The sequence below is a fragment of the Desmodus rotundus genome, chromosome 4, assembly GCF_022682495.2.
Source record: "Desmodus rotundus isolate HL8 chromosome 4, HLdesRot8A.1, whole genome shotgun sequence".
NCBI lineage: Eukaryota > Metazoa > Chordata > Mammalia > Chiroptera > Phyllostomidae > Desmodus > Desmodus rotundus.
In genome coordinates this window covers 170,806,020-170,819,540 of record NC_071390.1, presented here as the reverse complement: position 1 = coordinate 170,819,540, position 13,521 = coordinate 170,806,020, and the positions used below count along the sequence as shown (strand labels likewise).

General features: G+C 37.5%; 1 pseudogene; it reads right to left on the bottom strand.

Moving 5' to 3' along the window:
- Positions 1-1,367: 1,367 nt before the first annotated feature.
- On the bottom strand, positions 1,368-7,972 carry LOC112316697 (heat shock protein HSP 90-beta pseudogene; annotated as a pseudogene).
- Positions 7,973-13,521: the final 5,549 nt, after the last annotated feature.

Sequence of the window (13,521 nt, the reverse complement as noted above, 5' to 3'; positions counted from 1 at the left end):
CAATTGTAACTGAATAAAAATAAATAAATAAATTTTTAAAATTGCATACTTTATCTTTTCTTTATTGTTTATTATTAAAAATTATTTAAGACCATTTATTTTCTTCTGAGTACAGCTTTGACCACTTTCTTCAAGTTTACACATTAGTGATATCATTATCACTTAATACAATTTACCATCTTGACATATATGTGTGTATATATATGTATATTTGTATGTGTGTATCTATATATATACATGTTATGTATTATCTCTTTGATTTAAAAAATCTATTTAGGAAAATATTACTTTGTTTCCAAATGTCCTCATTTGTGAGAGTGTAAGTTTATTCTCTTGTTATTCGTCTCTAATATAATTGTATTTTTAGGACAATTTATTGTATTGGGTTGTGCAATTTACAAATTGGTATATTTATTGTAGATATCTCAAGATTCTCTTTGCAAATAGTTAATATATATTTTAATAGTGTGTATTGCCTATGATATTTGCAGCATATTAAGTCAAGTTGATGCATTATGTAATTTACTTTTTCCATTTATATTTTGTCTGCTTATCTCTCAGAGACTAAAAGAGGAGCTTCAATGTTTCTTATTACAATTGAAGTGTTGTGAATTTTTTCATTATTTCTAACTTGTTTTATAATCACCAACTATATTATTAGGCATGTAAACACTTATAGTTACTATATAGTCATCATAGATTTTACCTTTATTTTTAGAAATAATTCCTCTTCTACTAATTAGATCATATTAGCATTAAATTTAGTTTTTTATATAATAGTATTACCCCTTCTTTCCTTTTATTTGAATGTATTATACATATACACACATATATGTCCATTCCTTTTTTAAAATACTGTCACATTATTTTAGTGTATTTGTTGCATATATAGCAAACACTTTAATGTTATTATTGACCCAGTTAGGACTTTTTAGGGTTGTTTTTTTTTTAAGGGAAGTTTCAAAATTCCAAATAGAGGACAGAAGAGATGGAGTGATTCCTCATTTGAGAATGGTCACCAAGGATTTTGGGACTCCTGGGTTTTTTTGAAATATGAAGCAATAAATTCTATACTTTGTCTTAAACTGCATCTTCTTTATTTTGCATAATTTAATTTCAGAGCAGAATAAACAACAATAACAGATTTAAAAAACCTGACAATATACAACATCCAAACCCAATGTCAAATGTGGGAAGAGGGGGCTGGAGGCCCTTGTATCCTGCTTCAGGAAGAAAGACAGGAGAGAAAAAAAAAAAAAACTGCTAGACATCAGCAGAGGCAACCAGGCGGGCTGGGGTCATTCAGGGTTGTAGTGGGAGCCATGGAGTCACTATACAGAGCGCACAAGGTCTGAAGGTAGAAATTCCTAATCTACGTCTTCGGTAAGAGAGGCATCCTTGTCACCCTCGGGGCGGGGCGTGGATCTTAGGAGAAACATCACCACTGGGTTGTTCTGCGGTCACTGTATCCTCATCAGTGCCTCTGCCTAGCTCGATCATGCAGTAGGTGTGGTTGGAGTGGGTCTGGGGATCCTCAAGTACAGTTTCAAGAGCCGTGCAGTGTCAAATAGCAACACCACAAGGCCCTTGACAGCCTTGTCACTCTCGTCCGCCTCCACCTTCCGCTGCCGCAGTATCCAGAATGGAGCTGCCGGGGTTGATCTCCAGGTTCCTTTTCGGCCACCAGGTAGCCCAGTGGAGAGTTGACCTAAAGTGCCCGGGCTTTCAGGATTCGCTCGGTGTTGGCTGTTCCCTGTAGGTGCTAGTCACAGTGCAGCCAGGTGAACGCATGAGCCTATTGGAGATTGTCACCCTCCCAACCTCCTTATCTAAGATTTCTTTCCTGAGTTTGCAGACGTTCTCAAACTTGGCCTTGCTCTCTTCCATTTTCTTATTTCTTCACCCTCAGGTAGTTCAGGCCCTCCCGCGTCACTGAGACCAGGCTCCTCCCATCACACTCTTTGAGCTGCTGCACACAGTACTCACCCAGGGGCTCCGTCATATGTACTCCCTCGAAACCCTGCTTCCGCACTCGCTCCACAAAAGCAGGGTTGACAACCTGCTCTTTGTTCTCACCAGTGGCATAATAGATGGACTTCTGGGGCTCCTCTATGCGAGAGACATGGTTCGAAAGTGAATTAATTTCATTTCAGGCTGGGAGCTGGGATAGAGCAAAAGCTCAGAAAGTCGGCCCTGATTAGTAGAGTCCTCATGGTTTCCGGACTTTAAGTTTTTAGAGAATGCCCAGGGGAATTTCTTACAGTTCTTGTTTTGCAGCAGCTCAGAGAAAACTCAAGGCACTACTTAATTATGTATTAATGAACGACCTTCAAGATTTTGGTCGGTGGAGCAATTCTTGGGAGATGTCCGGGGAGCAGGTCCTCAGAGTCAGCCATGCCACAGATGAAGTTGAGATACTCTGGTATCAGCTGATCATAGCTGTCCATGATGAACACATGGTGGACAGAGAGTGTGATGTTGTTCTTATTCTCAAAGAGGCCAAAAGGATGCTGGCGAGGCTTGAATAGCAGTTCCGTGAATTTCAACTAACCTTCTACAGAGAAGTGCTTGACTACCAAGTGTTCTTTCTACTCATTGGTGAAGCTCCTATAAAACTCTCCAGATGTCATTAGGGTTTCTTCTCACCCAAAAGGGCTTAGTCTTGTTCAGTGATTCCCGATCGACATTTCTTCTTAATCATCTTTATTTTTTCTTACTTATTCTTAGCACTATCATCCCCCTCATCTGAGTCCACTTCTTCAATCTTGGGCTTCTCATCATCATTTTATCTTTCTCTTTTTTCTCACCTTTCTCTTCCTCTGTTTCATCATCACTGATTTCTGTCTCTCATTTCTTCCCCAAGTGAAGGGTGACAGGATAACCTATGAACTATGAGTACTTGTTCACCACTTCTTTGACCTGCCTGTCCTCTAAGTACTTTGTTTGCTCTTCTTTAACGTAGAGAGTGGATCGCCTTGGTACCCTGGGCAATGGGCTCACCACAGTCAGCTTGTAAGTGAAGAAACCCCTAGCTGAACATTCCCAGGCACACTGCTCATCATCATTGTGCTTTTGTGATCACCACCACTTTCCCTGCCACCAGGTAGGCAGAATAAAAGCCAACACCAAATTTTCCAATCGTGGAGATGTCTGTACCAGTCTGAAGACCCTCCATTAATGCCTTAGTACCAGGCTTAGCAATGGTTCCCAGATTATTTATGGATTAGCTTTGGTCATGCCGATGCCTGTGTCCACCAAAGACAGGGTGTATTCCTGGGAGTTGAGGATGATGTCGATTTTTAGTTCTTTATCACTGTCCAACTTAGAAGGGTCAATCAGTCTCTCACAGTGTATCTTGTCCAAGACATGACTGATCAACTCCCCAAAGGTAATGTCCTTGTTGGAATAGAAGGCACTAATGATGAAAGATATAAGCTGGGCAATTTTCTGCCTGGAAGGCAAAAGTCTCCACCTCCCCCTCTCCACTGTGTATCTTGAAGGTGAAAAGACACAGTTACTAGAGAGCAAGATGGGCAGGGACTGTGTTTGGCTCTCACACCAAAAGAAGCATGCTTGAGGGTGACTCAAGAGTGACTTAAGCAAATCTTAACCTTGTTTCTGAAGTTGAAGTCAAGTTACTATCACTTGCACCCCAAATAATTCCAACTCATGAAATCTTACTTCTATCGACTTGTATAGACTCCTAGCTATTTGTACAGCCTGCCTGCATTCTTTTCCTTTTCCTCTCTTTTGCTATATACCTAATGGTCCTATTGCTTTGTATTTTGTCTCCGGAGGAATAAAAACTTTTCATATTTTTATTCTGTTAATGGATGCTTGTATGTTCAAAATTTTGAACACATTTTGAACATCTATTTCTCTTACAAAACAATCATTCATTTTAGAATAAATCATTGATCCTGGCTCATGAGATGAGCATAGATTTCCTTTCCTTCATGTCCCACAACTCTCACATCTTACAGAATAATCCTGGATTTTACAACTAGGTGATCAGTACAAATTGAATTCCTACATTATGCATTTAATATATATTTTATCCATCTAGCAAATGTTTGGAAATCAACTATAGCCACATGTGTTACCTATATGTCAGTCATTATAATTATTCAGTTCTCAGGTGGCCTGAGTATTTTCTAAATAGTATTTTTTTCATAAAAATACTTAGATTCTTTATGTCATGAATCCTTAGAAGGATGTGTCTCATGTTCCCCTTTTGTGTGTCGTATAGGACAGGATCAGATTTGGTTATATCTAAGAAAAACACGCAAATGAACAATGCCTTATATACATTAATGCATAGAAGAAGCCTGAGCATAGGAAGTGCAGACCTCACCTGGCAGAGTCAAAAATATTGTGGGTGACCCAGTTTTATGCTTTCCCATCGCTGGAGCAATCATTTTACTCATGACCCAGACAACTGCTCCTGTGCACATCATCGTATTGAGGTTGTTGACTCTCTAAGTAGAAGAATGAAGGAAAAGAGAGAAGGGAAAGCATGTTGCCCCTCCCTTTCTATATACTTTTACTCACATCTCATCAGGTCAATAAGAAGAAAATAGTCACATGGACACACATAATTGTAAGGATTTTTTGTTAATGTGCCTGGCTACAAATGAAGGGGGGGAAATGGAAATTTGAAGGCACATACAAGTTCTAGTCACACATTTGAGCATTATCTTTAATGAGTACATACAATTTGGGGGTTATAAACAGTATTTCTAAAATTTCTGTCAATATCGCTCCATTCTCTCTTTGCCTTTTATAAAAAGAGAAGAAATTATCCATATTTTCTCTTTAGTAGGTAATACATTTTCTTCTGTTTCTTTACAATAGGTGCTTGTTGAAATTATTCTGTATCTTTGAAATTATAAAGAAAAATACAAAGATATATGCATATATACTTTTTATTAATGTATTTAGTATTCAGTGGTCCCTTTAAATGTTAAAATTATAGTCTTTTTCCTCTCAGAAAAGTTTTTTCCTATTATATTTTTTATTTTTGTTTCTCTTTTACTTACTCTTATTTTACTCTCTGGTATTTGTATTATTAATATACTGGTTTTCTTAGAGCTCTACCTTCATTAACTTATCTTTTCTTCCTTATCTTTTGTATTTTATTTTTTTAATTCAGTAAAAATTTTATTTATTTTGAGACAGAGGGGAAGGGAGAGAGGAAGAGAGAGAGAGAAACATCAATGTGTGGTTGCCTCTCACTTGCCCCCTACTGGGGATCTGGCCTGAAACCCAGGCATGTGCCCTGACTGGGAATCTAACTGGCAACCCTTTGGGTTCACAGGCTAGCTCAACCCACTGAGTCACACCAGCCAGGGCTGTATTGTCTTCTGGGAGAATTTCTTTAGCTTATTTCCTAATTCCCTAATTGAAATAGTCACTTACAATACATTTCCTCATTTGTCTGAGTTTTGCTTTATAAAATTTAGTAATGACATTTTTCCCCAGGAATAAGAGTTCCTAATTTCATATTGTTCTATGTTGTACAATACATTCAGTTTCTCAAAATTTTTTGTGAAAAAGATGTGGAAGGACTTTTGGGTTTCTTTCCTCTTTTATGTAGTAAGTCCACTTCTTAGAAGTGCATTTGAACTGATTCTTCCGCACTACCTTCTGTCAGACCACAGAGTCCTTGCCCATCCCTGGCAATTTCTCTCTGCATGTTCTTAAACAAGAGGTCTGTGTCGGCCTAGTAATGTGACTTGTGGCTTATTTTCCAGAGATTGTGCTTACGTTGTCAATCCCTGAAATAGAGGTGACGAATGTATATATTTTCTGTGGTTTGATTGCAATGGACTGGGGATCTAGATGGCCACCAGCATAGGGACGGATGTGTTTCCTCTTTTCTAGCAGGTCCCATCCAGCCACTAAAGCAGGTGACTGATTTCTGTCCAACTCTGGCTTCTAAGGTAGCCAAGAGTTAACTCTGAGTTGCACTTTCAAATGGAAAGGTAAACGTTATTATGAACCCAAGCCTTAAGGAAAATCCCTTATTATTGCAAGTGGTGGTGGCTGTTTCTCCCTCCATGTTTCTTGTATGTCAAGAGAGGTTTGAAGAAATCTGTTGTGGCCAGTTCCTGGAGTACCTAGATCTCTGACGTATGGTATTCACCTCATATCGCCTAGCTGGCTACCTCTCACCTCCGTTCCTTATTATTCCAAGCGTAGGTTCTTATTTTCCAAATCTTGTGGTGAGGAAATCTACCCACCTGCCTAATAGACAGACCTCTCCTGTGTCTCCGTCTGCTTGGTACTTGCCAACAATTTTTCAAAGATCCTTAGTCTTTGATGGAAATCCTGTGCTTCCAATGGCATGATAAATATATTCTTATTTTTAGATTCCTTAATGATATTTAGTGAGTAAGAAGTAAATGCATGAGCATGCTTAACCATTTTGAAACTGAACTCTGAAAAATGTTTTTGGAGCAACACCATTGTAGAAAGGCCAGTTTTCTAAACTATAAATATGTTTTAAAATGTTTCCACTGATCACAATATGTGTTTATGCAGGATAAAATATCTTAATTATTTTGAGACACTTAAACTTGTTTTAGTGTTTAATGTTGGTAAACTTTATATATACATAAGTGTTATAACACTAAATATATATGAACTTAACCCCAAACCTAGCTTTATTATACATAAGGAGGATTACATTGATAAACAGGATAAACTCTAATATTTCAGGTTTTGCATAACAGAAATGTGTGGTTGATATTTTTTCCATTGTGTATCTACATTGTCAGCCAAATCAGGTGTTAAAAATGTCAATGATCTCCCAGACTCTAAGGCCTGTGGGGCAAATTTTTATCTTTAATTAAATTTGGTAATACCTATTTGACAGGTTGAAAATGATTTTTATCTGGTTAACTTCATTAACCATATCATAATATTTTTTCCTTTTCTAAGAGAAAAATATTAAGTCCATGCTCACAATCTTCCATAACTGTAATACGCTCTTACAGACGCAAAGTCCGCCTGCTGTCCTTGCTGTAATCAGGGGGACCTGCTGAATTCTGCCCAGTCCGGCCACCAGCAGCCTCTCGGCAGCCCCATGGGTGGATCCAGGCGGCTCTAGTCAGCAATGAAGGAAAGGACTTTTTAATTCCAAACTTTAAAAAGTTAAAAATTATTTTTAAAAATTTATTGTGAAAAACTTAACCCGTATGTTAAAAAACTTCATAGATGAAGATTACTAAATTGTTGACCTAAAGTGAAAATAAACACAAAATGATGTGACATATAATTGTAATTACAATGCCTTCTTCTCATCATTGGTAATAGTGATGATGATGATGATGGTGGTGGTGGTGGTGGCAATGGCACTGACCTCTTTCCCTTAGATTGTCAAATAAAAAAATGAGAACAACCAGCACAACAATAGCCATCCAGGGCGAATGAATCAAAATTATACCTTTTTTTTTGTCAAATTGCCAAAAATATATTTTTTGGTGTGCTGCAGAATTTTAGTGACTAGTTCGTGCATGCCCTGAGATAAAAATGCTTGAAAATTGCAGGCATAGGCGACAGTTAATGAAGAGATAGCCAGATAAGGGCAGAAATGTTCTAAATTGGTTTGGAAAGGTCTCATAGATTAGGTTACATTTGAACTGAGATGGAGTTTTCAAGTGAAAATGTTAAAGGAAACGTGACAATACCTTTCGATTACTTCGTTAGGTTGAGAGATACAGGGGAAATGATCCAAGTGCATTTGGAGGAGGAGTTAAGTAACAAGGTCCAGAGAACAAGGCTTCCTCAAAGAACACACCTTAGCAGATGTCAGTCCTCTCCTGTGGTTTAAGCTCCCACCGTCTGCTGTAGAGTCTTCTTTGCTCAGCGGCCCTGCAGCTTCGGTTCTCTTATCGTCACTCGCATCTTTAACAAGACCAGATAAAGTGAGGCCGGACTGGAGTCTTCCCCAAGGTTCTAATAAAAGCATGTGCTGCAGCCAGGATGCGAATCGCCACAATCAGACTTCAACCCCGAGGTCTCCACAGTGACCCCACAGCGTCTCCAGCAGCAGCGGAAAGACCTCCCGGGAGTGAAGTAGTGCTGGCAGCACTACGGAGGAGTGAGGTTTAGAGAAAGGCAAAGAGAGAACGAGAGGGATCTGGCGGTCAACTCCACCCACACGGCCTTGAGGGGCTGGGGCAGCACCAGAAACTCGATGGTTCGCAGCAGGGTGACGTTTCTTCAGAAGAGCACGGCAGCTACACGCACAGGCCTCCCAGCGCTCCAGGTAACTATGGTGGTATCAGGGTGCCTGCCAGCTCACCATTAGCTGCGTCTGGGGGTGAAACACCAAACCGCCCTACCGAAGAGGGGAGTCCACAAGAGCAGCTCCTTTAAGACCTCTTGGATTTCAACAAAATTTTCTCATTGATAAATTTGGCCGCTTTTCCAAATTAAAATACAATTCTCACCCTTTAAATTTTTCCTATAAAGTACACTTGGAAAAGAATATTAATGCAATATTAATATGGGGGAATGACTCCTTGTAAGGTTAAAGAAATCTTGTTTGGATCATTTTATTGTTTTGTCAGTAAAACATTAAAAGCTTGGTATATTTACTTTAAAATGTTCTAGACTTTCCAGTTTTGGTGACTCTGTAATCTGAATATGGAATTTTTGAATTATGAATTGGTTAATTTGGTATAAATTGAAGGGGTATATTTTTAAAAAGAATAAACATCACCCTATATCCTTACTGAGTTTTAAAGTTTTTACTTAAAATGATATAAGTAATTTCTACTTTTTAATGACAGTTCAGTGTTAATTTTTCTGATCTCAAATGCAGTTAGTTGGAAATTCCCTTGATCGCAGCTATGACTAATTTATTTTTAATTGCATACAGATATTGCTTAACTTCCTCTAAATCTGGCAGTTTTCTACAATTCAATGCAGTGATCTTTTTGTGAGAAAAAATATTTACTCCAAAGTGAAAACAGGTTTCTCTGTGGGTGTCCTAATGTATTTGTCACTTCCCCGTTCTAGAACATTTTGATGTTAAAAGTGTCTATGTGACCTCCATAGAAGATTTTAAAACAGTTACTGCATTTTAGTGTTCTCTCTCAACATCTTCAATTAAACTTTAGAATTTTAGTTTTTGCACATACTAATATGAGGAAACAGTATCAAGTTCAATTGGAAATGTATATTAAGATACTGAATGTGTTTATGTAGCTTATATCTGGATATATAATGAAGCTAGGTTCTGAAGGCACCAGTTAGACTATGAATGAATGTGTAGATTAGTGTTAATATTTCCATTTTGAAAGTGAGGAGATTCTGACTCAGAGAGGTTAAGTGATACATATGTCCTAGGTCACATGGTCAGTGATGAATAAAACCTGTGTATAGGCCGATACACTCATTCTGCTGCACATTGACGGTGCATTTTGGCATCTCTGAAAGAATTCCATCTGTTGAGAGGGATACAAAGGACGAAAAATGGAGATGGGACAGTGCTGAAATATTTCTGTGGCTTTGAGACAGTGAAGAAATCATGCATTAGTCAACCGTTTTCCCATTTGTTCCCACCCAGCTTGAAAAATTTGGTTGTACAACAAAGCATTGTTTTTTGTTTCAGTAATTTGGAAGTTGTCTAAGGAATAAGGAACAAATATAAAAGAATAGAAGTCTCAATTCCTGATCTAAGGCATTATACAATATAGATAGGAGGAAAAATTCATAAAAGGAGGAAAGACATATTGTATAAAGCTACGTAAGTGCAAATTAGCATGGAAATGTTTTAAGGTAGTGACGTGATTACCTTGGGGAAAACGTTGGAGAAGAAAAGAGTAGAAATATTTGGAATTGGTAAAAATCATTGAACTCTGGACTTCAAAGCCTAAATTTTACCATGAAGTCTTAAAAAACAGTGAATTAATAAAAAGACCCCTTACAACTGTGTCCATTGGGTGCCTGAAGTGCAAATTATTCCAAAACAAACATGTGACCTTCCATCCTTGGGGCCAGCTCTCTCTTAGTTCTACAAATCAGGAACCTGAGTCAACCACACAGCACCCTCTTCCTCACCCACCCTCCCTCCACACAATTCATCCCAAGTTCTGGCAACTTTATTTCCTAGTTGTCTCTGAAATCCATTCACTTCTCTCCACCTCTATTGCCCCAATCCTAACACAAGTTCCCATTATCTTTCTCCTGAATGGGATTATTAAAATAGCCCAATGTGTCTACTGCCAATCAGGCCCGTCTGCAATGCACTATCACATTAAATCCGATAATGTGGTCAGCTGCTGACAAAGTCCACAAAGTGTCCTGTGAAGCCCTTTATCAGCTATCCTCCACCTATCACTTCGCCCTCACCTTGCTTTTTCTGCACCAGGTTCACTGACCTTCCATCTCCATTTATACTCATCCTGATTCCACTCAACACATGGCCTGGGCTTTTAATGTTCCTCCTTTTTGGCCACATTAATATGAAATCATCCTTCGGTTTTCCTCTTAGAAAGCCCATTTCTTGGCTTCCTCCCCTGACTTACCTAACTAGGTTAAATCCCTGTTCTAAGGTCTCATAGCACCATTTACTTTTCTAGACGCACTTAACACCATTGCTATAAGTTATCCCCTTTAAATTTCAAAATAACTCCATGGAGGTGGCTTAATGATTTTTATGCTCTATCAGTGAGGAAACTGAAGAATAAAGAGGCTAAATAAATTGTTCAGGTGTGCAGGGATAATAAGTAGCAGAATCAGGAACAGACCTACACAGTCTGACTTCCAGCCTCAATGCTGTAGCTGTCGCTACACATTTGTCCAAGGGGTAGGTGGGCAGACAGCAGAATAAGCAAAATGAGTTAATGTCAGCAGCTGGGTTTGTGTATTCAAAAGGGGAAAGAGGAGAAAGAAAGGCTATGTCTAGATTTTCAGTGGCAATCAGGTGTTTTGATCATGGGTGAGACAGGTAATGGGAAAAGGCCTGAAGAGCTGCAAGACAGTGAGGAGGCAACAGCTGATGGCTGATTTATCAAGGTCAGAACTGAAAGAGAGTTGACAGCAATTTTAAGTGTGACCTATGGAATTAGGAAAGTAATGCTGAGAGTATTCTGAAAATGCTGTGAAACCCTCAATTTCAAAGATTGTGTCAGTGATATTCTCCAAATGAGTTTCACAAAACTTTCTCCCATCATCATTTCGTGTGAGTAGGAATACTTACTCAATTTGTAAATCCCTCCGAAACATATCTTTTTCATATCTTATTATTGGGCCGGTACACAGCTTTGTATGGCTCTCTTGAGTAGACCTCACCTGCGCTCTTTTATAACAACTAGCTATTTATTGATCATTGAGAGTACAGCAATTTCATTTTATTACTGAATTCTATTCAGAAGGAAAATCAGCATTACTAATTATGCAGAATACAAATGTAAAAGACAATTGCTATAAGGTGTAACTTGCCCCTCACTCCCTCATTATTAGCAGTTTTACAATGCTTTTGACAGTAGCTATTTATTTCCTGGAAATTTTCTTTTAGTCAACACATTTTCGAAGCATTATTTGCCTTTTGAGAGATTTCCCTAAGACAAACAGTCAGCATGTTCAAATAATAATAATATGAATTATATAGATTATAAAAAGTAGAGACTCTCTAAGAAACAGTCATGATGAAGTAAAATTTTTCAAGACTACTTTAAAAGATTCTATAAAGTCTGATTTTGAGCTCTATTTATAAGGACACAGCTGTGCTATAAGAAATCAGAGTGACTATAGAGATATACCCATGAAATGGTTTAACTGGAGCACTGGGTATAGTGTCGGAAGCTCTACCCTGGCATCACACAGAATCAAACAGTATGGGCTTGTTTTTGCTTGTTTTTCCCCTTTTAAACATAGCTATGACAATGTAAACTTCGGTGACTTTGATGATTTCTCAAGTGAGCTTTTATACCCAGGCTGTCCCTACTATATTCTATGGAAAGTCTTGAAGAAAAAAAAATGATCTGAAAAAAAAAACCTCTTAGAAAAAATATTCTTGTAAACAGATTTATGTGTTTGGTTTTTGTTGTTCTTGTTTGGTTTGGTGGGGAGTGATGGAAAAGAAAAGAGTAAGTCTGTGCTACTGAAGTATAAATTAACAGGGAAAAGTGCATCGCCACTTTTTAGCTATGTAACCGTAAGAATGTTACTTGACCCTTTTATCCATTTCCCCACTTGTAGAATGACGGTAAGAGTAGCATTAACTGCATGGAGTTTTTGCATGGATTAAATGGTTGTAAGGAAGTTGGAAGAGTTCCTGGCATAATACAAGGACATAATCAATGCTAGTTCTTATCATTATTAAATGTTAATTTCAACACACAAGTCGCTTGTTCACAGTAAATGGCTTCTCATTATCTTCAAATCAAACTTCCTGTCTTTCAAGGCAATCCATAATTAGTTCTTTCCCTTCCTGTCTAATCCCGTACTCTCTCCTAATACCAGCCACCTGCCCTAGTAGAGTCCTCTCTTCACTGACCTGTAAATACCTTATACAAATTACTTTCAACATACCTCTTTAAAATGCCTTCGTACAATAATTAATATCCTCCTATTGCATTAATTAATATCCCTCTTTGATGATAACAAGGATTTTGTCTACTTCTTTTATTGTATTAATGATATGCAGTAGGATTTAATGATTTGGTTATTTTATAATATGATAAATAATAATAATAATTTGAAGCTTATCTGGGAGTTTAAAATGTAGAGAATTATTGTCAATAATTTAAGAAGATGACTGTTATTTTATCTCCAACATATTTAAATGTCCTCCAAAGTTATAATGATCAAAAAGTATATTACTGTACTAGAACCAAATCTGGTTCAGTGAAAGAAAACAGAGAAATTCTCATCAAAATCTACAGCAAAGGCAAACTACAAAGCAGAAAGTAGGCTGGACAAAAGAATGACACACAAAATCTATATTCTTTAATGTGTTAAAAGCACTATGTAAGTCAAACACTAACTAGAAATTTTTTAACATAACACTTGAATATGTCAAATTGACCTATTTTTCCTAACAAAGCCATGTCTGTGTATTTGTGGTAAAATTAAATTTAAATTGGCAAAAAGAAAAAACTCTGAGAAATTTAATATTCCTTATCAAAGATATCAAAGGCTTCTCAATGTTTAATGCAGTAATCCCATTTCTAGTAGCCTAAGTAAAAAATTAAGGTAATGGAAATTAAATGTATCTATAAATATGCGCACCATATCATTAGAATGGCAAAAAAGAAAATCACAACCCTTGTTCACTACTAGGGCAAGATTAATTAATTACTATAGGAATTTTTGTCTTCAAATAATAACTAATGTAGGGAAAAAATGCATGCACATTTGCATTATATGACAAAAGCCAGGTAGCTTACAAATATGAAAGTTTAAATGACAGCTTCAAACCATATGTCACTCACCCTCTCAAGAAACTAAACACAAAGATAGAAAAAGGTGTAGGGCGTTTTAATCAGCAATGAAATGGAGGAACAG